The sequence below is a fragment of the Crinia signifera genome, chromosome 5, assembly GCF_055691185.1.
Source record: "Crinia signifera chromosome 5, ASM5569118v1, whole genome shotgun sequence".
NCBI lineage: Eukaryota > Metazoa > Chordata > Amphibia > Anura > Myobatrachidae > Crinia > Crinia signifera.
Genome location: NC_139221.1, coordinates 162360165 through 162383297, shown reverse-complemented (window position 1 = coordinate 162383297; position 23133 = coordinate 162360165). Strand labels below are relative to the sequence as shown.

The 23133-nt window shown below is 45.8% G+C and overlaps 1 protein-coding gene across 1 annotated transcript in view; it reads left to right on the top strand.

The window, feature by feature from the left end:
* Nucleotides 1–505: 505 nt before the first annotated feature.
* Nucleotides 506–23133, top strand: part of GRB10 (growth factor receptor bound protein 10) — a 229515-nt gene continuing 206887 nt past the window's right edge. The window contains 1 exon segment of the mRNA XM_083188204.1: nucleotides 506–908. The gene's annotated coding sequence lies outside the window, so the exon portion shown is untranslated.

Here is a 23133-nt window from a genome sequence, read left to right as displayed (position 1 = left end):
TCCACTTGTGATCTTTTAAAATGTGTCAGTGACTAATGAGTGCACCTGTGCAACTGCCAGGAGACCTTGAAAAAGTGCACTGTTGGGGGTCCTTGAGGACCATGGTTGAGAACCACTGCTCGAGTGTGTATGGGGCTTAACTTTCTAGGGTATATTTAATAATATTTTAAAACCCTATGATTTTTTTCATATTTTATCTGCCATATTTCAAAGTAAATGCTTGTTTTGGATTGAATAGTATTACCCTGCCTTCTACATTTTTGAATGTGGTTGTTTTCTCACACCTTCCACTCAGTATCCAGTACCTTATATAACCTATCTGTCCTGCTACTGTACATCTGTACCCAGTATGTTGAAGATTGGATTCTCTTCTCTCCCAGCCTCGCTCCTTGCCCTGCCTTGTGCACTGACATTCCCAGCCCCTTGCTCGCTCCCGATTTAGTAGTGAGCTGAGAGGGGAGGGTTTAAAAGGCCCGGGGCTGGGAGCGAGGGGAGGTGGCGGCAGCACTGCATCCTGAGCACAGGAGTCAGCTGAGCTTAGCAGTGTGCAGAGCACAAGGAGAGAGGATCCTGTAGCAGCAGCAGCAGCAGACACTTAGGAATTCATGGGACATATAAAGAACCGCTAAGCATACAGGATACAAATGTGCCTTGTTTGCCAGCACTACTTCAGCTTCCCACCAGCAAGTTTTTAGCTCTCTTTACATTTTCTATGTGAGAGGCGCAGTGTGAGGATTTTGTTGGGTAGATGGATTTGTTTTTTACTACAAACTGGAGATTGACATAAGAAGAGAAAAGTGCTGGAAGTAAAAGGCGCAGAAGGACTGGTTCAGGGGACTCTTGGTCATTTACAGCTTAGTCTGGGGGTTGTTCCCATCCAGGCCCATAGGACACAAGACATCTAGCAGGTACTGTAACCCTGTGGAACCTGGATTCTTTGTGTTTATCGCTGTGCATTTGCCTCTGTACGATTTGGGAACTCCGGTTCCTTCTGGCTGTTGAATGGGGCATCTTCACTCCTGGGGTTTGAGAGGAAGTGCAGTGAGGGGGGTGGGGAATGATGTAGTGGGGAGAGATCTATCCAAATCCCAAACTAGTCATCACGCGTGGTGGAGGTTCCCCAGTGCTTTCCTGCATAGGCCAGTGCATGGGACATGCTGCTCCACCAGCCCCCTCTGGTGCCCGGGTAGACAGACCCCTCTGGTGCCCGGGTAGACGGACCCCTCTGGTGCCCGGATAGCCCTCTGCAGCACAACATCTCCCGTGTAGAGTTTATTGTGAGAACACTGCCCTGGCTGGGCGGCATGTAACAGTCCTCCTACTCCCTTCCAACTTTTCTGAACACTTAACGCGTGTGCTACTAGGAACCTTCAACTCGCAGAGCTGTTCCCAGGTGGCAGCACCGCTCCTGTAGCGCTGTCCTGCGCTCATCTGTTCCACGTGTGAGGTCTTGATGGCAGGCAGTATTGTGGTGTATGCAGCACTCTGATACATACACACTGCCACACTGTTGCCTGCAACATGTGTCAACCCTGCGATGTGTTCCATGTAAATTCCCAGAGCTGCTGCACCGTGTACACTCCCCCAGCACTCACACTCCCCCACCACTCACTCTCTCTCCTGCAATGTGAGACTGGAGTGGGGAGGAGGGAGCTCAGGCTTTTGGCTGTGTCACTAGACTTTGGGGGTGGAGAGGAGAATGAAGTTCACTTGTTTACACTCCTTGCGGCTGTTACTGACCCACCAGCCCCTCTTTCTCCCTATAATCTCCTCCCCTGAATTCTTGTCCACCCTCTAATACAGAAGTGAGCTGCAAGAGGCTTGTGTATGTATGTGTGTCTCTCACAACTCAGTGATTTATCGGTGCCCCTGCTGGGGAGGCGGCACCGTGTGTGGAACTGCTGATATGGTGACAAATAAAAGCAGCACGTGAAAGGCGAGGCTCACAACAAACGTGTCCTGTCTGCTGCATGGAGCATGCCCAGCCTCTATAAAACAATCTGCTTATATACACAGGGCCGGGTTAAGGTATGTAGGCACCCTAGGGCAATGAACTCGTGGGGGGCCTCTTCCACTCCAATTATCAGCATTATACGTTGGCAGGAATATTAAAGTTGAATGTATCAAATACCAACATCCAAATTGTAGAACATTGCTAGTGCCCCCAGTTTACATCATGCCACAGTGTCCCATGCTGGTGATGTAGATATGCCTGGGCTACTGGATGGCTTCTCTAGCTACCCGTTGAGTTCAGCACTGTATACAGCCTGCTGGGGAAATCACCTTGCATGTTATAGATACAATATTCCTGCGGGGTGTGGTATATGGTCCTGACAGTCATTAGCCCAACGTCTGGATCCTGACTGGCCGGACTCAGACAACATGGCTAGCGCAACAAAGCCCCTTGCGGGCTTGCTATGCTTGCCACCTATTCTTTTCTCCCTCCTGGGAGTCATTGACCCCCAGGAGGGAGAATAGCCGGTGGCCATTGGGACCCCGAGTGTCGGGGTTTTGACTGTCGGGATCCCGACAGTTGGGAAACTGTCCGGCACCCTTCCTGTGGTGGGGATGCCAGCAGTCAAATGACCGTTCCTGACATCCAATATGGAGAATCCCAGCAGGCTCTGTAAGGGCGGGATTCTCTAAAATCCGCAGCCCTCTTCGCCGGCCACCGCATTTCTAATGACCGCATATTCTCTAAAATATGCGGTCATTAACGCAAGGGACAGCTCTTGTGGTAAGAGCTGTCCCTTGCGATGCGGCGCCGTTGCTGGACTTCCGGGTCTATGACCCGGGAGTTCGTCTGGGCATGCGCAGACTGACGCGCCGGCCACAGGGCATGCTGGGAGGGATCCTTGACCTCACACACCGCTGCGGTAAGAAGCCCATAGGCTTCTGCAGGGAACCGCCAGCTTTTGCTGGCGATTCCCTCCGCAGTGGTGACACTGCGGAGGGAGGTTAGAGAATACAGAAATGCGGTAAAAACCCCAATAACGGGGTTTTTACTGCATTTCTGTAATAGAGAATCTCGCCCAATGGGAGTAAACTCTGTCACTGTACCACCTAAAACCTGGCCTCCTTGCGGTATACGGTTGTATTATCGACCACATTTAGGTTGACAGTCATTAGGTCAACATGCAACTAGGTCAACATGGTTGAAGGTTGACAGGGTTTATGTCAACATAGCGTGAGGTTGACATGGGTTTTTTTAACCATTTTTTTGAGCCGACATGTGCCGACAGGCGGTATTTCATGCCCTACCATCCACTAGGGTGTGGTGGGAGTATAAAAGAGTGTGCCGAGCGCAGCGAGGCACCGTGCCTGAAGCATAGTGAGCAAAGCGAGGGGCTGTAGTTGACTTCGAACTGTCAACCGTCGGATAAAAAAAAAACAGTGAAAAAACCCATGTCTACCTAGTTGCATGTTGACGTAAGTGGTCGATAAAACGATCCACACCCCTTCTTGCAGCCAAGTTCCCCCATGGTCTGAACATAACCCCCTTCCCAGCCTGACTAACCTGAATCGGACATGCTTGCATTCTGGATACCAGCTGTCAGTATTCCGACATTGTCATCCTGATCCATTTTGAAGTTCCGGCCTGGGTTTTCTGACACCAGTCAGGATTCTGGCAGCTGGCATTATAACTGCATCCCCCCCTTACACAGCAGTAATTGCTGCAGCATCTGCATCTCTTTAGACAGGCTGAATAAGTATGTAAGAATATATTACTGATGTGTCTACCTGTATTTATTGCGAAACACCCTTCTATTTACTTTACCTATGATTATGTGTTGGTGATGGACGCTCTTTGCAATTTGTGGCGTGCAGATAGTTAGCATGAGGACTACATAATTGTTGGGTTACAATATGTTGGTAGTGTGGCTGGAGCATAGAATTAAGCAGTGAATTGTCATTCACTGATAATCATAATGTTGCTGGTATTCCTTGGTAACATGTAATAATGGGACTAAGTGAAAACCGGAACCAGACGAGACCCCGGACTGGACATCAAACTCTGCATTCCGGAGCTTGTAGTGACCAGTCCAGGGAGATGCCTGTGATGGCTTTCACCAGGGACATGGGGAAAGGGAGCTTACAGCCTCCCCGTGTGATCTGGACCATTGTGGTCCAGACCATACAGGCAGGCTTTATTCTCTCTCTGGTGACAGGTGTCACAGGCAGCACAGAATGAGAAATTTGATGAATGAAGCCTGTACTGTTCTGGTTTTTACCCATACCTTGTATAATACTATAGATGGACTTAAAATCTGAAGTTTTGACGCTTACCGTAAATAGGACCCCAGCAAGTACAGAGATGTGGCAGTGCTTCAGCACTCCTCAATGGTGATTTAAGCAAAATCAGGTAAAAGGAATGGTTATTTCAGAATTGAATAAAGTGCTGTCTAAATTTTATAAAGTGTGCTCATAACCATTAAACTGTTAGACCTTGTGTAAACTTTTTGTAGTAATAATTTAACTATCTGTGAACATAAAATAGTTCAATAAAAGTGTTGCTGTGTACTGGTGCCTATGACACACAATAATAGAAGCTGAAATCGTGCGCAACACCATATTCTAGACTCAATTACTATGTCTATGGCTGCATTCTTAAAGAGACAGTTTTTATTACTTGGCCCGAGGCCTTGTTGAGTCTGCCCAAATATATTGCATCATTCCATATTTATAAACTTTTTACTGAACAATTTAAAGTCCTAGCACCAAGGTTTAAACGTGTAGTAAATAAAACTACTGTACTAGCTTTGGGAATCCTTAATATCCAGTGGTAGAAAACATATTTTGGGATGTTTTTTAAACAAGTAATTTTAACTGAGATTTAACCTTAAACTGAAATGATGAGTGGGACTATAAATTGTTTTGACTTGGTGGTCTCCTTGGTCATGAGAAGTTTATGCGTATCTTTTAAGCTTATTGATACCTTTGCCTGTGTGAAAGCGTCACCCCCCCCCCCCCCCCTCCTTTTCGTGATTTTGGCGGTCGGGATTTTGAACGCCGGTATTTAGTACCAATCCCATTTGCAGGGTCAGAGACAGAGTTTAAGTTCCAGATTTGCCCCTTTCACACAGAAAAAGAACCTATGTATTTCATGAAATTCCCGGGTGGAACGGCTTCACCCGGGAATGTAAGTTTCTGTGCAAAATGGGTATAAATAACAGAAACCTAATTTCAATATACAAAGATTATTATTATTTTGTTTGTTACTGGCGTGGCCTCTCAATGGGGCAAGATGTTCCATGCATGGGTCAGAATACCTGCTTCACTAGCCTATTCGGACTACAGGGATACATTTTTTTTTTTTCCTCAAACTTGCATTATGGAAATCTATAACGGCAATATGGATTTGTCACACAAATATATCTGATGTGTGCACTTAAGAGTACCCTTAAGTCTCGTACATACAGTGATATTTTGGCTAATGACCAAATTTGACTAAGAAATTTAGTCAAAATTGCCTTGCCTGAAGTCTATGCTAGGAGATATTGACTTAAGACCTGTACACATGAGGTGACTGGCTTTTTAGTTGAGCGACGTGCTTCAGCACACATCGCAATGCTGTGTCCTGAGCACAGGGGCATAGCGAGAGCGCCGGAAGATAGCAGGGCGCCGGAGCCGTGCCAGCAATGCTAGCTCGCCTGCTCCCCGCTGTGTCCGGCAGATGTGCTGCTATGTAAAATTCACATCTCCCGCTGGGCCGCTAGCCAATAGACTCTTGCGGTCCAGCAGCCTATCAACTGGTGGCTGCTGGACTGCAAGCGCCTATTGCAGTGGTAGCCAACCCTAGCCCTCGAGAGCTACCAACAGTTCACATTTTCCAGACAACCTAGCTGCTGCACTCATTAATCACTGACACATTTTAAAAGATACACAGATGGAGCTAATTAGCTCACTTGTGAATCTGCGAGGAGACCTGCAAAACATGCACTGTTGGTAGCTCCCGAGGACTAGGCTAGCCTATTGGCTAGCGGTCCAGCGGGAGATGTGAATTTTACATAGCAGCACCTCTCCCGGGCAGGCGAGCTGGCAAGGCGACAGGGGAGGGGTGACGACCGCACGCATGCTGCATCTGTCAGCTCAGGTGTGTGTGTGTGTGTGTGTGTGTGTGTGTGTGTGTGTTGTTTGGGGGGTGCCGACCGCACGCAAGCACACATGCTGCACACTACTCCTCCAACATTCCCTCCCTGCTCCGCACTATTACTCCCATCCTTCCTGCTCCACACCCCTACTATGCTTGATGGGGAGGGGGGCCCCAGATATATCAGTATATGGGGCCCCATGATTTCTGTTGCCGGCCCTGGTAACAGGCGGGGGAGATGTGGGCAGGGGAGCTGGTGGTGCAATGAATTGAAAATAGCGGCGGGGAGCCAGGAGCGGGCTGCTGCACAGAGAAGAGGAGCACTGGTGTAAAAGGTAACAAATTCCGGGACACACCCGGGTTGAAGCTGGCGTGACCTGGCATTTTGGTGCAAAAGGGGTATTAGTGACTAGCCTCCTCTGAACTTGGCCTGAAGTGTTAACCCCCCCCCCCGCTGTCCATTGCGGGTAGTGTTAAAGGTGAGCATGCCAGGCACATGCACTTAAGAACTCAAGATGGTAAAAACCACAGGATACACACACTAACCGGTGTAATCTGTCTATGGTTTCCCTGGGTGTTATCTGGCCACCCAACAAACCATTGCTCTATAACTTTCACTAACAGTGGCCACTGGATGACTGGTGATCAGTGCTCCTATACTAGACTGACAACAGGTATGCATTTATTCACTCCTAATAGCTTATTACCCTCCGCAGACCCCTAAATCACATAGACAGATTACTGGATGCGGTTAATGGTAATGTGACCTTACGCTTTGGCTGGTTGTGAACGTAACGTGCTGATTCACAAACATAACTGATAATGTTATTTAGCAGAGTAGGTATTGTGATTTGGGCTTCACACTGAAACATTGCAGCACTTTGTGCCACTGCAATAAATATAACGGCAGGTATTCAATGCGGCCGGCGAGGGGGTTAAACAGCGAGGATTGCAGAAAAACAGCGATCCTCGCTGGTTAACCCCCGCACCGGCCGCTCGCTCTATTCAATGTTCTGGGGAAATCCGCGGCTAATGCAGAAAACTCGCTGTATTTATCTGCGAGTCTCGCTGCTTCTCGAGCCGCATACGCCAATTCCCCCTCGCTCAAAAAAAATGGAGCGAGGGGGAATTGGCGTATGAGGGGGCTGCGTTGAATACTGACAGGCTGCGTGGTGATAGCGAGCAAGAAGCTCTGCTCGCTGTCGCCGCTCGCCCACAGCATTGAATACCTCTGAATATCACAGTTGATACTGGGCAGCTGGATTTATAGTGCAGTGATATTGCAGATGAGAAACTATTTCAAATAATGTCTGGTATGCATTCAGATATTTGGAGCTCTGTTACATGGGTAAATAAAGGTCAAAGATGACCACAACTGAACAACAACTGTTTGTAATAACCCTGCCTATATTGGAAGATAATTATTTTGTCAGATTTTGCCAAGCCTATTGACCGATGTGGGCAATTCTCACTCTGAGCAGAAAATGACAAAGGATTCCTCTCAGTCAAATATTAATACTTATGATTTAGTAAACCAGCTTATATTTATACGATCACATGGTTTAGCTCTTTTTTTTTATTTTTATTTTTTTTATATTGAACTTTCTGAAACTTAAAGGAGTGTTAGAAGGAAGAAATGTGATATATAGATGTATAATTATAAAAAATTTTTTTTTTTAAAGAAACTGAAGTCCCATAGTAGGGCTAAGTAAACTTTGGATTGCAGATATAAACTGAAGTTACAGGATTATTTGCTCTTCATAAACCATTATGTGTAGCAAGGTTACCAAAAATTAAACTTTCTGTAAAGATTGTGAGGTGTATGAAGCAGGTCATTAGGTCGACATGGGGTTTTCACTGTTTTTCGTGCCGACAGGTGGTATTTTATGCTCTACCATCTACTAGGGCAGGCATTCCCAACCCGGTCCTCAAGGCACACCAACAGTGCAGGTTTTAGTGATATCCAGGCTTCAGCAAAGGTGACTTAATTTGTACCTGAGTGATTCTGATTAAACCATCTGTGCTGAAGCCTGGATATCACAAAAACCTGCACTGTTGGTGTGCCTTGAGGATCGTGGTTGGGAATGCCTGCACTAGGGTGTGGTGGGAGAATAAAATAGTGGGCTGAGCACAGCGAGCTACCGTACCCAAAAGCAACGCGAGCGAAGAGGTGCACTTTAAACTGTGTCCATGTCGACTGTGTTGACATTCGGGTCAAAACTGTGAAAAACCCCCTTTTGACTGTCGACCTAATGCTTGTGGAAAAACATGCTGTACCATGGGTCCTCAAACTGCGGCCCTCCAGATGTTGTGAAACTACAAATCCCAGCATGCCTTGCCGCAGTTTTGCTATAAGGGAGTGTTAAAACTGTGGCAAGGCATGCTGGGATTTGTAGTTTCACAACATCTGGAGGGCCACAGTTTGAGGACCCATGTCAAATGATTCTAACCCAGCTAAGCATACCAGTGCTTAATGCTTTTGTGCACATAAATCCTACGGTATTTGGCAGTGACCCACCACATTTAACCGGGGATGGTGCTGCGTAACGGTCCCAACCCGGGTTAGGAGATCCTGGTAACACTGAAGACTTTGATTGGAGCTGGGGCACTTGCACTCTCCTGTCCCCACAAACAGGAGAGAAATGTGTGGGAGAGAGCACATATCCTGGCACCCACAGTGAAAGGCTCACACACACCCTACTATACTGCAGCCTCACCTTTACCTATAGTGGCAAGCAGAGGAGAGAGATGATGATTGGCAGAGAGCTGGTACACAACTCTCAACACCCTGGCACCCATAGCTACAAGTAGTCCACCACCTGCAGTGTAGGCCACACAGAAAGACAGCCACCTGACTAGCAGCCGCTGGACTGAGGCAGAAACTAAAGCGCTCCTATTAATTAGGGGCAAAGAAGAAATATGACACCAAATGACCAGCACTGTAAAGGATGCTGATTACCGCAATTTCAGATGCTGGCGTCTCGTGGGATAAAGCCTATGCAACTAGTGGTCAACCAGTTAAAAGCCTTGTGTGCACAATTCTCCACAGTGCATGACAAGAACCGCAAATCGTGAGTGGGCACATTACGACTTTTGTTACAATGTATTTGGATATACTGCACCGGCTAACACAGTGGTACTGTTGTCCTTAATCTCCCCATTCTGCACAAGTCAGATGGAGAACAGGGAGGAGAGGCCAGCTATGCAGGCTACCTCCCTGCTCTCGCAATGCTTTCCTCCATCTTTACTACTACTACTACTACTTGCTGAAGAAAACCTAGATCCTAGTATAAAGGACTCAGACCGCCAAGAAGACTGCATCAGAGATACCATACTGTATGGTCGGTCTGTGTTTAGTATGTTTTTTTAAATGTTTACATGCAAAAATGTTAGAGGCACAAGGCATGTGCAATATAGTATTTTATACTGCAGGTTTTTTTTCCTTTTTATTTTTTTTAAACCCTTCTGTGTGCTTGAGCACTTATTAAGTTTTCCAATGTCTACAATACATAAGTTATGTGGTAGTTTTTATGCACAATTTACAAAACCAATGCACATATTACTCAAATGCCATTTTTGAGTGAAACAAACTCTTTGAGGAGCATATTTAACAAAATAAATAAAACCTGTTTAAATTGTCATGTCTTTTAAATCATTGAGGGAAGGTTGGCAGCAAGGGTTGCCCAGATGAGCTCTGCTCTGGGGTCATGCATTCATCTATTGTAGTGCCACTCACCTCACTGTCCTGCAAATTCCACTCTGGTAGCTAATGCTCAATTTGTATTTCACAAATGTTGTGAAGGATGCAGCAGGCACCAATTACATTGGGCATGATCTTTAAATCAACATTTCTTTCTATCAAACATCTCTTTTAAAAACCCAAATGCATTTTCTAAAGCCATCTGGGCAGAACTTAACCCTTTGAGTGCCAAAGGAATTTGTCAAAGGCGTGAAAAATTGCAAAGCAAACATTTTTTATTTCTCTATAATTTTATTATTATGACCTGTTAAGTTTATCCGGTACTTGTTTCCTAGCATGGCGCTCACGATTTTCATCTTATGCCATAGTTTTGATCGCATTGCATGCGACCCAATCAGACCCGATTCATTAATTGTACAGGCACTCTGATGGGTGATTACCATGTTAAATGCACCCCCATTGTTAACGCCACCCCCACTATGAACGCCAACCTGAAGCGTGGCGAGCGGATGCAAATTACTTCACATGTATTACACATTCCCTCGCGAGGCTCGCTGCGCTCGCCACACTATATAAAATCAACTCCACACTGACGTTGATAGTGGGGGTATGAAAAGGTCGGAGGACGCGTACCGCCGCCCCTCGCGGGCTTGCTGCGCTCACAATCCTTCAGGTTGGCGTTAACAATGGGGGTGCATTTAACATAGTAATCACCCATCAGGGTGCCTGTACAATTAGAAATTGCATCACATGCCATGCGATATAAAATCGGGTCCCATCGCATACCTTAATTAGTGGTATGCGATGGCATATGATGGGCGCCGTGCTAGGAAACAAGTACCGTTTATCCTATAGAGGAACTATTATAGTTTTATACACATATTTTTTTTATTTGGAAATTTTTTTTTATAATACACACACACACACACACACCATTTTTAGCGGATATTTTGCGCAGCTCCCAAAGATGTTGGCCCTCAAACTGTTTAGGGTCGTAGTTGATCTACTTTGGGGCCAACTGGACATGTTGGGTGTATCTTTTCTTTAACCAGGGTGCAACTGGTATGCTGCTAACCTATTATATGGACTGGAATCCTCACACATCTTTGATTTACAAATTTATGTAAAAAAAAAACATATCAGCATACTTGTTAACTGCCCCCATCCCATCAGGTAGGATGCTAAACTCATCCTGATTACACTGTATAGGTGACATAATATGTCTTTCTGTTGTTTAACTACAGATACCTGCACTACTACAACTTTGGTCTGTATCTATAATGGATGCAGTATAGGGTGGTCAATCCTGCAATTGTGCTCTAAAAGGTTATGGAATTTCAATCCAGGGCTTGGATTATCCAAGCCCGGGATGAGTGTGCATGAGCAGTCTAATGCAGGGCAACATCTGAACAACCACTCAGTCAATGCCTGTTCTGTTCACAACCCCGGTGTGCAGCATGACTAGGTTACGCTGCGCAGGCTGCACTGCTGCACCTTGTTGCTGGAACGTTCTCACCGCCCGCACCCAGCTCCACCACTCTGCACCACACCCAGCGATTGCCTCCACCTGCCGCACATCTGCTGCCTGCCTGCCTGCCCCACTCCCCAAGTAAGTTAACGTGGGGGACAGGGGTGTCTTTCTTTTAGTGATGCTAATCCCGGGGTTGAGCATTTTTCAACCCTGATGCTTGGGATTGAAAAAATGCCCCGGGATTGGCATCCCTAACGTTTCTATACAAGTCAGAGTTGGTGAGGACTCTGGCATCATGTGACTGCCCAGGCCACCATATAAACACCTCTATAAAGAAAAAATTTAAATGTGACATTTGAAATTTAACCAGCTATTCTTAAAGTAAATCTGAAACCCTTATTGGTAAGTGCATTTCTATATCTGTGGTCCATTACAGACTGTAAAAAGATGGAATGTCACCCCTTGCCATTGTAGTAATCTGCATGGCCATCACAGGGGGAGATGATAGGGGAAGTGGGTCCCATCTATGGCACCACCACTCTGTCTGTACCCACATCTCAGGAAGACTTGCATATCTAGGTGTTGTCCATCCGACAAGCAGATGAAGCACTGTTACAGGGTATCCACAAATGCCTGCGTGACCTGATAGATGATCTTGCAGACTGTACCAATCCCAACTCCAAATAAACAGGAGAGTGCGGTAGTCTCTGGGGTGGCATACCACCAAATGGCTCTCGCTAATCTCCAGTTTGGGGCGATAGACTGTCGGTAGTTTGTGGTCTGCATCGTCATGGTTGGTGCCAGTAAATCCAATATGTTATTGAATGTGGCACAAGACATATGAGTGTGTCCTCAACTGCTCCTCCTCAAAAGTTTCCACAGTGTGTATGAAAGCCTCTCCGTGGAGCTGGTCTTTGCCCCCTATCCTATGATCTCTCATTCTGCTCAGACGCATCATAGACATGACGCTTGATATTATCAGCACCCTCCTCCTGCACAAATATCGGCATAGAGATCTGTCCCCCTTAGCCAAGAACTGGGGTCTCCTCTTCACACTACTGAGAAGGTAAAACCACATGAGTTGCTGCGTCAAGCTCTCTGTAGCTGTATAAAACAGGAAATCGGTATCACACGTGTTCCCTCTGCCATCATAGCTGCAATGATGGAAGCCACCCCCCTTCACCCCTCTTGTGACCTCAACAATATCAGCCCTTCTAAAATGGCCATTTTTAATGACCACTACAGGGAAAAGTAGGGCTGACCCAGGTTCAGTGTAATACCCCTTTTCCACTAGCAAACTGCATACTGTAACCGGGTTCAATACACTGGGACGCGTATCATTTTTTTTTTACTAGCGGAAAAGCTAAATTCCAGGTTGAACTGGGACACTCGCAAATCCAGGGGCAGTGGAAAGGGGTAACCCAGGACAATGTGACTTTGGTCCCGTTCACTGCTCTATAAAGGCACCGCTGGAAGATGTTGCCTTCTCCCAGCGCCGGCACTGTCTCTCGATGACATCACCCACCCGGCTTTATGCCGGGTCGGACGGCTGATGAGAAAACACTTGCAAGCCTGGTACAAAATGGCGGGTGCAACCTGGCTTGCTAGTGCAAAAGGGGTATTAATGGCGCATACCCGGATCAAAGTGCTTTGTAAATGGAATCCGACCTGGGGAAACTCCTGGGTCTGACCCAGGATTTTGGTGGAAAAGGGTTATTATGTAAACTCTGATACTGTGCATAGACTGCAGATTACAAACATCCAATATTAAATGATCCATGACATTGAATTTTTTGCAAACAAACTATGACAAAAAACATTTGGCATAAAATGTGTCTGCATGCACAAGTATAGGTATATTTTTACGGCTCAATTGCTGCATTTCCTAATACTCTGTGGTCATGTGAGTTTGGCATGCCAGCCTATTCAATGCCGGCAACAACTTTAGAGAACCGTCTTCAGCAGCAATGTTAAACATGGCAACTGAGGATGTTCAACATCCCACAGAAGCTTCTGCTCCTCTTCTACTCTGCTATTGTGGAGTCTTTACTGTGCTCCTTAATACTGGTCTGGTACGGCTCCGCCAGCGAGAGACAAATACAGACTCCAAAAGGTAGTCGGAACTGCGGAGAAGATAATCGGGACATACCTTCCCTCTGTCCAGGACCTGTACCTGTCCAAAGCAAAAGAGCGGGCAACGAAGATAGTCAAGGACCAACTACATCCTGGCCATGGCTTGTTTAACCTGCTGCCATCAGGCATACACTACAGGGCTATTTCCACCAGAAGCCTAAAATGTTTCTTTCCTTAAGCGGTTCACCTGTTGACACATGAACTCATGAACACCTCACTGTCTAGTCCCGCCATAACCCTTTGCACATAATCCAAAGTGGTGTCCCCTCGGAATAACTTTCTATATAACTGTACATGTTCCCCCACCTGTTATTGTATATACCGTATGCTGTTTACTTGTTATAAATTCCGGTACTTATGTAATATCTGGACTCCCGTTTTTCTTATGACACTGCGTCCCCTCGCGGGGCTCGCTGCGCTCACCACGCTTCGGGCACGGTGGCTCGCTGCGCTCGCCACACTATATAAAATCAACTCCATGCGTAGTAGGATAGTAGGGGTATGAAATGGGGTGCATTTAACATGGGAGTCCAGATAATACATAAGTACCTAAATTCCTAGTATACGCAAAAGTATACCTGGCCAATGAAGCTGATTCTGATGGGTTGTAATGTTCACTTGGACAACGATAGTTGTGGTATCGAAAACGGAAAACTCCTGCTCCCACTTTTCAATGTGGTTAAGACTCGCCGCCACTCCCGGCGAGTCTTAACCCCTGCAGCGGACGAGCGTCCGCAGCAGGCAGCTGGCAGGGAGCCGGGGGTCGGTGGCAGCCAGGGAGATTAAAGTCTCCCTGGCTGCCCAAGAACATATGTGGAGGGGAGGAGGGCTCCCCGGGACCCAGGCAGCACAAGCTGCCCCCCCCCCCCCCTATAGCCAGCGGGGGACCCAGTATTCACTGCACCCGATCGTGCATATGTCATGATCGGGTGCAGTGAATATATGAATATCTAATGAGCGGCTCGAGAGCTCCAGCCCCCTGCTGGCTGCTCTGTGTAAAAAAAAAGTTTAAAAGTTCACATTCCAGTTCTCCATGAAAAGATGGAGAATTGCTACACGGAGAGACACGGCGAAAATATCACATTGAATAGGGTGGTTCACTTTTGGAGAGCAAAATCCTCCTTCCAACGCGAAAATAGCACAAACTCGCCATAAAACACGGCGAATTTTTCTCATTGAATATGGCCCTTTGTATGGTTTAAAAATCTAGGTTAAAACTGACTTTTGACCCGAGCGTTCTTTCCCTGGATGCGTCGCTAAGGATCCGTTTTGGTCGGCGACTCTAAATGGCTACAAATTAACCAGTTCTTCTTTCATCCTAATACAAACCACCAGCCTAGCTATAATATTGATTGTATTTTATTCCATTGCAAAATGTTTGCACTGACCACCTAGTAATATCTAAGGGGGAAAAAAAATGCATTTTTTATTTAATTATAAAGATTAGATTGCTGGCAAATATCATGAATAAAAAAAAACAAAAAAAAAACAAAAAAAAAAACACTTGTTTTGGGCATGTAATACAAGTCCATAGTTATAAAGCTTAATTGCCTCCCACTCTTCAAAAGTGATTGCTATTCAGATGTGCAGTGTTGGCAGTGACACCGTTAACATTCCTGTACAATGACAACCTAACTTTTGATTGGCTGCTTTTATAAATGTGGCCACGGCACCCAATCTCTCACCCTTTGCAGGCTGGCCTCTGCCAAAATTCGCACAGGAGCTTACTGCCCTATGATGCACGCAAATTGGGGTTTGCCGGGGCACTAAGCATGCATTACTGCTAACATATATTCCTTTTTTATTTAATTTATGAGGTTGATAGCATACATGGCCAAAGATATATACCCTATGAGGGTCAGCAAGCACTTTTGTGCGAATGTCAACTGCAGTAATGACTCCCAAGATCATTGTGGCTAATTGGATTGACCCCAATGTTGTTTTTTTGTTGTTGTTTTTAGGTTCTAAAAGCTAATACTCTATGTAAGAAGACCAGGTTTCTTCTTGGCACTGGGAAATTAAGGCAAACCAGTTGATAAAAGAGGAAAATCTACATATTTTTTTTTTAAAACATTTTTTTAAAAATAATGACTGGTATGTTGCCCCCTGTTATGTGCAACATAAGGCCTGTACAAACTAGGCAATTTTTGGCTGAAAGTAGCTAATTTTTCTCATTTTAGGTACTTTGAGCCCTAAATCTCCAATAGTGTATGGGTGGGCGATGAGCGTTATGCAGGCTGAGTGAACCACTTTCCAGAGTACTCTGGAAAGTGGTTCACACTCCCCATGTGAAAATGACTCAGTGTGCATGCACTGAGCGAGTTACCGGACAGCGTTTTCTTTTTCTCCCCATAACATCACTGATAGGCAAAAATGCCTTTACCTTTACCATCAACTGGTACAACAAAGTGGATGGCATATTGTTCTCTGTGAGCTGATTGTCCCTTTTAAAATAAGTTTTTATAAATTTAAGCCTTCAATGAATGGTACTAACTCCTAAAATATTTTTTTTAAGCACTCTCAGCAGCAATGATAACAAATGCTAGGTCATGCAGCTGTAGCTTGTATATGTTTGATAAAGTAGTTCAAAGTAGACTGTTTATATGCAGATGTGATGAATTGGCTTTTAAATTGTAGAAGTTACACTGAAGACTTTTTTTCTTTTCATTTTGCATAAATTTCATTTTCCTACAATGTAACTTTGGAATAGTTTGGTCATAACTGCAGCACAGTAGTTAGCACTGCTGTTACACAGCACATTGTTTAATGTGTTCAATTCCAACCATGGTCCCATCTTTGTGCAGTTTGCATTGTGAATCATCTCACTTAAAATTCCTACTATAGGATGTTAAATTTAGTGAAACTTGACACGAACATACATTGATCTATGAGAAACATGTGGAAGGCATAGCAAGTGTAAAAATTGTACGCCAGGTCAGGAAGACATTGCTAAATTCAATTGGTTTTCCCTATGGATAGAGCCCATCTGAGCAATTCAGTTATTTTAATATTCAGTTGTTCTAATGTAGGGTACACACCAGGACGACCCGCTCACGATGCACATCGTGAGCGGGTCGTCAGTGTTTCTTCCGACTCGCTCATGATGATGCGGGGTGGCACGACCCGCTCACGATGTGCACCGTGAGCGGGTCCGATCTGATGACGACCCGCAGCCGGGAGTATGATCGTTCTTCAGATCCTACCTGCTGCAGGTAGGATCTGAAGAACGACCGACCTACCCGCGGGACCACGCATCAGATCGGTATCGGTCCACACCAGGACAGAAAAGGGCCCAATTACCACACAATCTACATCCAATCGGTTGGAATTGGATCTAGATTGATGGGATCAGACCCTCGTCGTCCTGGTGTGTACCCAGCATTAGCCACAGGGAGTCTAGATAAATGCCCAAACAGAACTTTTTACATTTGGCTTAGAACTTTAGTTGGCTTTAGCTGGTTGGACGCAGCGAAACCCAGCACTTCTGGGTGTGAATGGCACAATAAAAAAATAATAATAATGTCATTGCGCATATAGGGGTTAATTTAGCTGCCAATTCATAATCTTCATAATCTGCATGATGTGTTGATAGCTCTATTGATCATATTATATACCAGTGCTACTGTTGTCATAATTTAAGGCACTTGCCAAGAAGAGGGGGGTTTCTGGGCAATCCGAAACCCCCCCTGCGTTTGCCCATGGCATGACACCACAGGGGATGTGATCTGTAATGTTTCCCCTGGGGTATTCATTATGGGATTCTGAATGTTGGAATCCAGGGCCGTTTTAATTCGCCCCCCCCCCCCCCCCGCCCCAGCTGTCGAGATTTGGAAAGTCTGTGGATCGCCGGAAACTGCTGCGGATTGTCGAAAAACAGCTGTGAGTTTGTCAATCCGCGGCCATTTCAAACAAAATCAATCCGACTTTGATCTGACCCCCCAGTAATGGCAGAATTGAATTGGTGAGTGCCGATCTATCCCGTCAGGAAATATTGATACAGATTTAATACCCTCCTTTAGGGGCACATTTATCAAGATCTCATTTACAATGCGATCTGGGCGGAATATTACCGCATTTCATTTCATTTCCCTGCGATACCCAGAGCCGGAAGCCGGGGGGGTCTGTGGATGTGCGGTTACTCGCTGACCCCCCCCCCGACCGCACTGCCGCTCAGGCAGTGCGATGTGTAGCCATAGGCTACAATGGGCTATCACCATATCAGAATGGCGATAGCCCAGGGGTGCGATGCCAGGCTGCCCGATGTTGATACATCGGGCAGCTTCGCATCCCCCATAGAAACCTATGGGGGATGCGGCCGGCGGCGCTGCAGGGGGGATCGCAGCAGGGATCGGAGATTCCTGCTGCGGTTCCCCTTTAATTTATTTCAGTGATACTTAATATTTGCGGTTAACCCCCGAAAACTGATGTTTTCTGGGATTTAGCCGCAAATATTGCTTGATAAATGGGCCCCTAAGTGTGAAGTTTAGGCAACTTAAGTTTTAAGTATAGTAATATAAGCATATATTGGAGTGAGGAGATGTTATGGTGCAGCCATGTGCTGCTTCCCATTCAAGATAAGCTTGCAATGATGCCTGTTTTATTTTTTTTGCATCATTAAGGTGCTCATACACTGGTGCGATTTTTGGTTGATTTCACCCAATTCCGATGGAGCGGGCTCAGAAATGCACTGTCCCGTGTGCATTGGGACGGGAGATTGAACGTGCTGCCCATTACATTAATCGTACTGTATGTGCAGCTTATCTCATCCAATTTCCCTTGAACTCCCCCTGATTGCTCCCTAGAAGTCCTTTTACAAAAGATTTATCGCATGTGATAAATCAAATTTAAAAATGGCATATCAAGTGCCAAATCGGTTGCCAGCCCTCCCAGGGAAGTTCAAGGGAAATCTGGTCCGACTTGTGCCTCACACTTAATGACTGTTTTCCCATGACCCACACCCCCTCTGACCATTCCGGTACTTATGTATTATCTGGGCTCCCATGTTAAATGCACCCCATTTTTTCATACCCCTACTATCCAACTACGCATGGAGTTGATTTTATATAGTGTGGCGAGCGCAGCGAGCCACCGTGCCCGAAGCGTGGTGAGCGCAGCGAGCCCCGCGAGGGGACGCGGTCTCATAAGAAAAACGGGAGTCCAGATGTTACATAAGTACCACCATTCCTTCTACTTCCTCATGACTATAATTCAGGCCCCCAAACAGAACAAAGTTCTGTCCTTGGACCTTTCCTATTCTCCTTCTATACATTTTCTTTAGGTGAACTCATCCACACTTTTGACTTCCAGTATTCTAGATATTGTAATGCTGCTTCGATATGCCTCTTCTTCCCTGTCCTCTACACTCTATCCACTCTTCTCTACAACAATCTCTATGCCATCACTTTCTGGATATCTCAATGCTTTCTTAAACTGTCCACTGAGCTTACTCTATCTTTCCACCCACCCCTCCGGCATAATCTTACTTTTCTTTATCTGTTGACAGCACAACAGTGTTTCATTTCGGAGATATCCTCGACTCCCATTCAAACCAGGCATTCTGGACTAAATGTACTATAGCAACAGTAACCCTGATATGTATCAATACCTTGGGTGCCAAAGTGAGGAGTCAAAAACTCCGCTACAACATCTACCCCCCCCCTTCCCCCACTAGTACTGATGTGCTATGTCTTATTAGCCAGCCGGCTCCACTGAGCATCCATGAGCTTTCCTCCAGTGCAGCCCGGAGGCAGTATATGGGCAAGGACGTGCAGCTATCAATAGCTGCAGGAGTCGGCCCTGCTGACTGTTCATACATTGCCCCCTGCATAACTCACCTGTCGCTTGCTGTACTCCTCTTGTCTTCATACATGGGAGATACCCAGCGTTGATACTGCTTCTATCCATAACAACCAGTCCTAAATTTACCTCTCTCTAACTTTCACACATCTGCTGTTTCCATCTCCAAGATCTTTCTAAGATTTTTCCCTTCCCATTAGAATGTAAGCCTTCACGAGCAGGCCCCTCTGCCCTCACGTCAGTTTTGAGTGTTTAATGCTTATCTTTTTTATATTTTGATCATTGTTTACAAATACAGATGGAGTGCCTGTCAGCCAGCTTGAAGAATTGCCAGATCTCCTGAGCTGGTGCAGGCTGGGACAGTCAGCAGGGCGGCGGGGAACGGGTTCCCTGCCCATCCCCCTGAAGCAAAGATGGCCAGGGAATCAGTTCGCCGCCGCCTTGCTGACTGTCCCAGTGGGGCTACGGGGGAGCAGGTGGAAGGCTCAGACAGAACGAGGTGTGCTCAGCGGCAATTGGCGATTCTATCGCCAGGAGCAGCTCCATTTGTACTTTGTGCTGCTGAACACACTAGATCCAATGCGATTTAACACATGCAACTCCCAGGGAGCAGCAGGCGGAGGGAGCAAGGGTGCGGCGGACGCTGATGAGGGGACCAGGGAATCCGGCAGGGGAAGTCAGGCTGTAGGCGCACAAAAAAAAGCCCATACATATCAATGGAATGCCACTGATTGGCTGAGAACTCTCTTTTTTAAGTGTGTCCGCTGCTGCCTGGGTCCCTGGTCGCCTCATCTGCTCGCCAGTGTCCGCCACCCCTCCTGCTCCCTCCGCCTGCTGCTCCCCAGGAGTTCCATGTGATAAATCGCAAAACTTGTCACATGAAGTGCCTAATCGCATGGGACACCTCCCGGGGAGCTGCCGGCTCCCTCCGCCTCGGCATGTATGAATGGGGAAAAAGGCAGCCCAAATTTAAGAGGCTTAGGGTGCAATGTAAGATAGGAATACTATCTGTATGCTTCCTAAAGAGAGATTTAGAAATAATGTCCATCACGTAGGCTCACTGCTGCATCAAGGAAATTGACCCTCTCAATAATATAATATAATAGCAATGGGAGACCCCAGGACACAGGTGATTCCTTGCTGCCAGCTGTGAATGTCTGCAAGAGAGCTGGGTGGGAAAGGAGAGGCAGAGCTGCCTGACTCCTCAGATCTATAAAGTTGGCTACACATTAGATGACTCCACAAAATGTGATGGTGGTCATGATTTCCCTTGAACTCATTGCTTGCAGGACCTAATTGCTTGCAGGACCTAATTGCTTTTATGTAAAGTTGCAGATGACTGGATATAGAAGATATGTAGCAAGCAGCATTATCGATTTATAGTGCGTCTACACTGATGGTCAGCAATATGAATCGCAACCAATATTGGGGTCAGGACCCACAGTTTGAGAGCCGCTGATCTACAGCCTTAAAGTCTAAAGTGACAGGAGATTGGACGCGCATAAACAACTGAATTTCTCCAAGTGAATTTTTATAAGTTACTACACTGAGGGGTAGATTTATTAAGCTCGGTGAAGTGATAAAGTGTCTGGTTTTTCTCACCGGCCAATCAGCTCCTACCTGTCATTTTTCAAACCAAGCCTGTAAATTCACAGATAGGAGGTGATTGGCTGGTGATAAAAAACACTTTATCACTTCACCAAGCTTAATAAATCTGCCCCCGAGTTGGCCTATTTCTGTTCACATGGAGGATGATCTATTAAGCATAAACTGTAGGAATTACGATCAGATTATCGAGAATGTATACACATTGTAAAGTGTGTATGACCAATTTTACTGGTGTTTGGCCAAAACGCTTAGACCAGCCACCACTATGTACTTTCTTTAGACCATTCAGGTCAAGTCAGGGCATAATGTGGTAGTGGTGGTGATGGGAACGGAGTTCCCAAACCTGTAATGGTATGTGAAACTAGTTCCACCTCCACGATGACCATGCACAATAATTCCAACTGAAAAGCCCAGCCCACCACTCATGTCAAAAGATGATGCAGGCAGCGCGTTTTATGTGATGTCACTGCTGCTGAATTATCGAGGAGTCACTAAGCGGGTCTGTGCAAGCTAAATTCTAGATGAGAAGGGAATATAGGAACACAGGGCATGGAGCTGCTAGGGTGACTTGGGCGGTCAGCTGCTGGAGTGACAGAGGCTGAGATGTGTATAAGGGGCATTATTGTGTGGCAGAACATATAGAATGGGCAATACTGAGACGTAAACTGAATAATGGGCACCACTGTGTGGTGTAATCTGAATTTGAGGTACTATTGTGTGACCATGCCCCTTCTTTGTTAGAACAGTCCCTTTTGTAAAATATGTGAAGTAGAGCACACATTTATAGTTTGCAGGGGGTGCTGAAAACCCTAGCCCTGGCTTTGTCACAAGGGGGGTGAGTGTAGGTGACAAGGATAATGAGTGCCACCACTGCTTCAGGACTGCTTTAAGCCCTGCCCTGTGTACAGAACTTTAATATCTGTAATGGTACAATATGGTATAGCTGTTCTTTCATTTATAAAGTAACAGTATGTTGGGGTCGATTCTATTCAAAACTGTGAGAGCTCCCGGCGCTATTCTAATTCTTGTGCTGCTAAGTTGGAGAATGCCGTTACTCGCAGGTTTTTAGTCAAGAATACCAGCTTCCGACTTAACTGCCCTGCGGCAATGCTGTTTGTGCTGCGCTAATGCACAAAACCGCATCTCTTTAGTTTTGTAGGATATCCACTTTTCGGCTGTAACAGCGCTCTGATTAGAATAGCGCTGGGAATTCTCTCCTGTCGCTATTCAAATAGTTTTGAATAGAATCAACCCCTATCATAGGGGGGATTCATTTAGTGTGCAGGTGATTTTGCTGGGCCTTTATACGAATAAGTGCCCAGCGGAGCAGTTCAACTATTTTTTCCATTCGGATGCCTAATCCTTTTTAATGTGCCTTAATCACTGCATTTAGCTGTGCAGGTGTCTTGTTTAGGCACCAAAAGTACGGCCTTCTCACACCTCATGAGGCTGCGAGAAAAAATGTCTGACACAGCTAATAGGTGACTGATTTGGAGGAACAATTGAATTGCTCTTATTGACACCCAGCAGGCGAACCAGACATTTGATTTACCACCAAGGTGTTACTGTACAGGCAGGCAAAAAAAGGGGCAATAACTGATTTCACTGTAGTTTGCAGTAAAAAGTAGTTATGATCTTATTGGTGATGTAAATGTATAAATCCATTACTTTTATTTAAGAAAAGTCTGCGTAGTAGTAATCCTCAAACAGTATGAACATGTGTTACAATTTTTCTCTCATGTTTATGAGGTTTTTTTTTCCCTTTTCTTGCGAAGGGAATGTTTTGAGTAAAATTCCTTTATGTATCACACACCTAAATTGTACCCTCCCTCCTTCAGTTACACCATGACTGTATGACAGATTCAGTCAAGCATAATGTGCCACAATGCCAGCTGCACACAGTTCTGCCATATGCAGTAGTGCCAACTTTGCTAGTTTCGCCTCAATATGTGCTGTTCCCTTGTGTTGAATTTCAGCACTCCCAACCATCCTGCAATTCAGGCATTTTTCAAACCCATTGCTGCAGTGCCTGGGGGTGTGTGTGTGTGTGTGTGTGTGTTGAGAGACCGCTCTCTACTGCTGCTATGCTTTTAGGTGGTGAATAGATGCAGTGCAAATTGACAATAAATAGTATGATGAGGTAGGTGGGTTGAGCCTGGGGCAGTTAAGTGAGTGCTAGTAATGCCTGAAACTGTGAGTTTACACAAACTTCCTATGAAACCAAGTGATTTTGTCTAACTAATGGAATTGGCTCATCAAAAATCAACTGTTGTGGACACCATGGAGGATTGGGTAAATAACAAGTGAAGTGGACAAATACAGTAAAGACCTTCA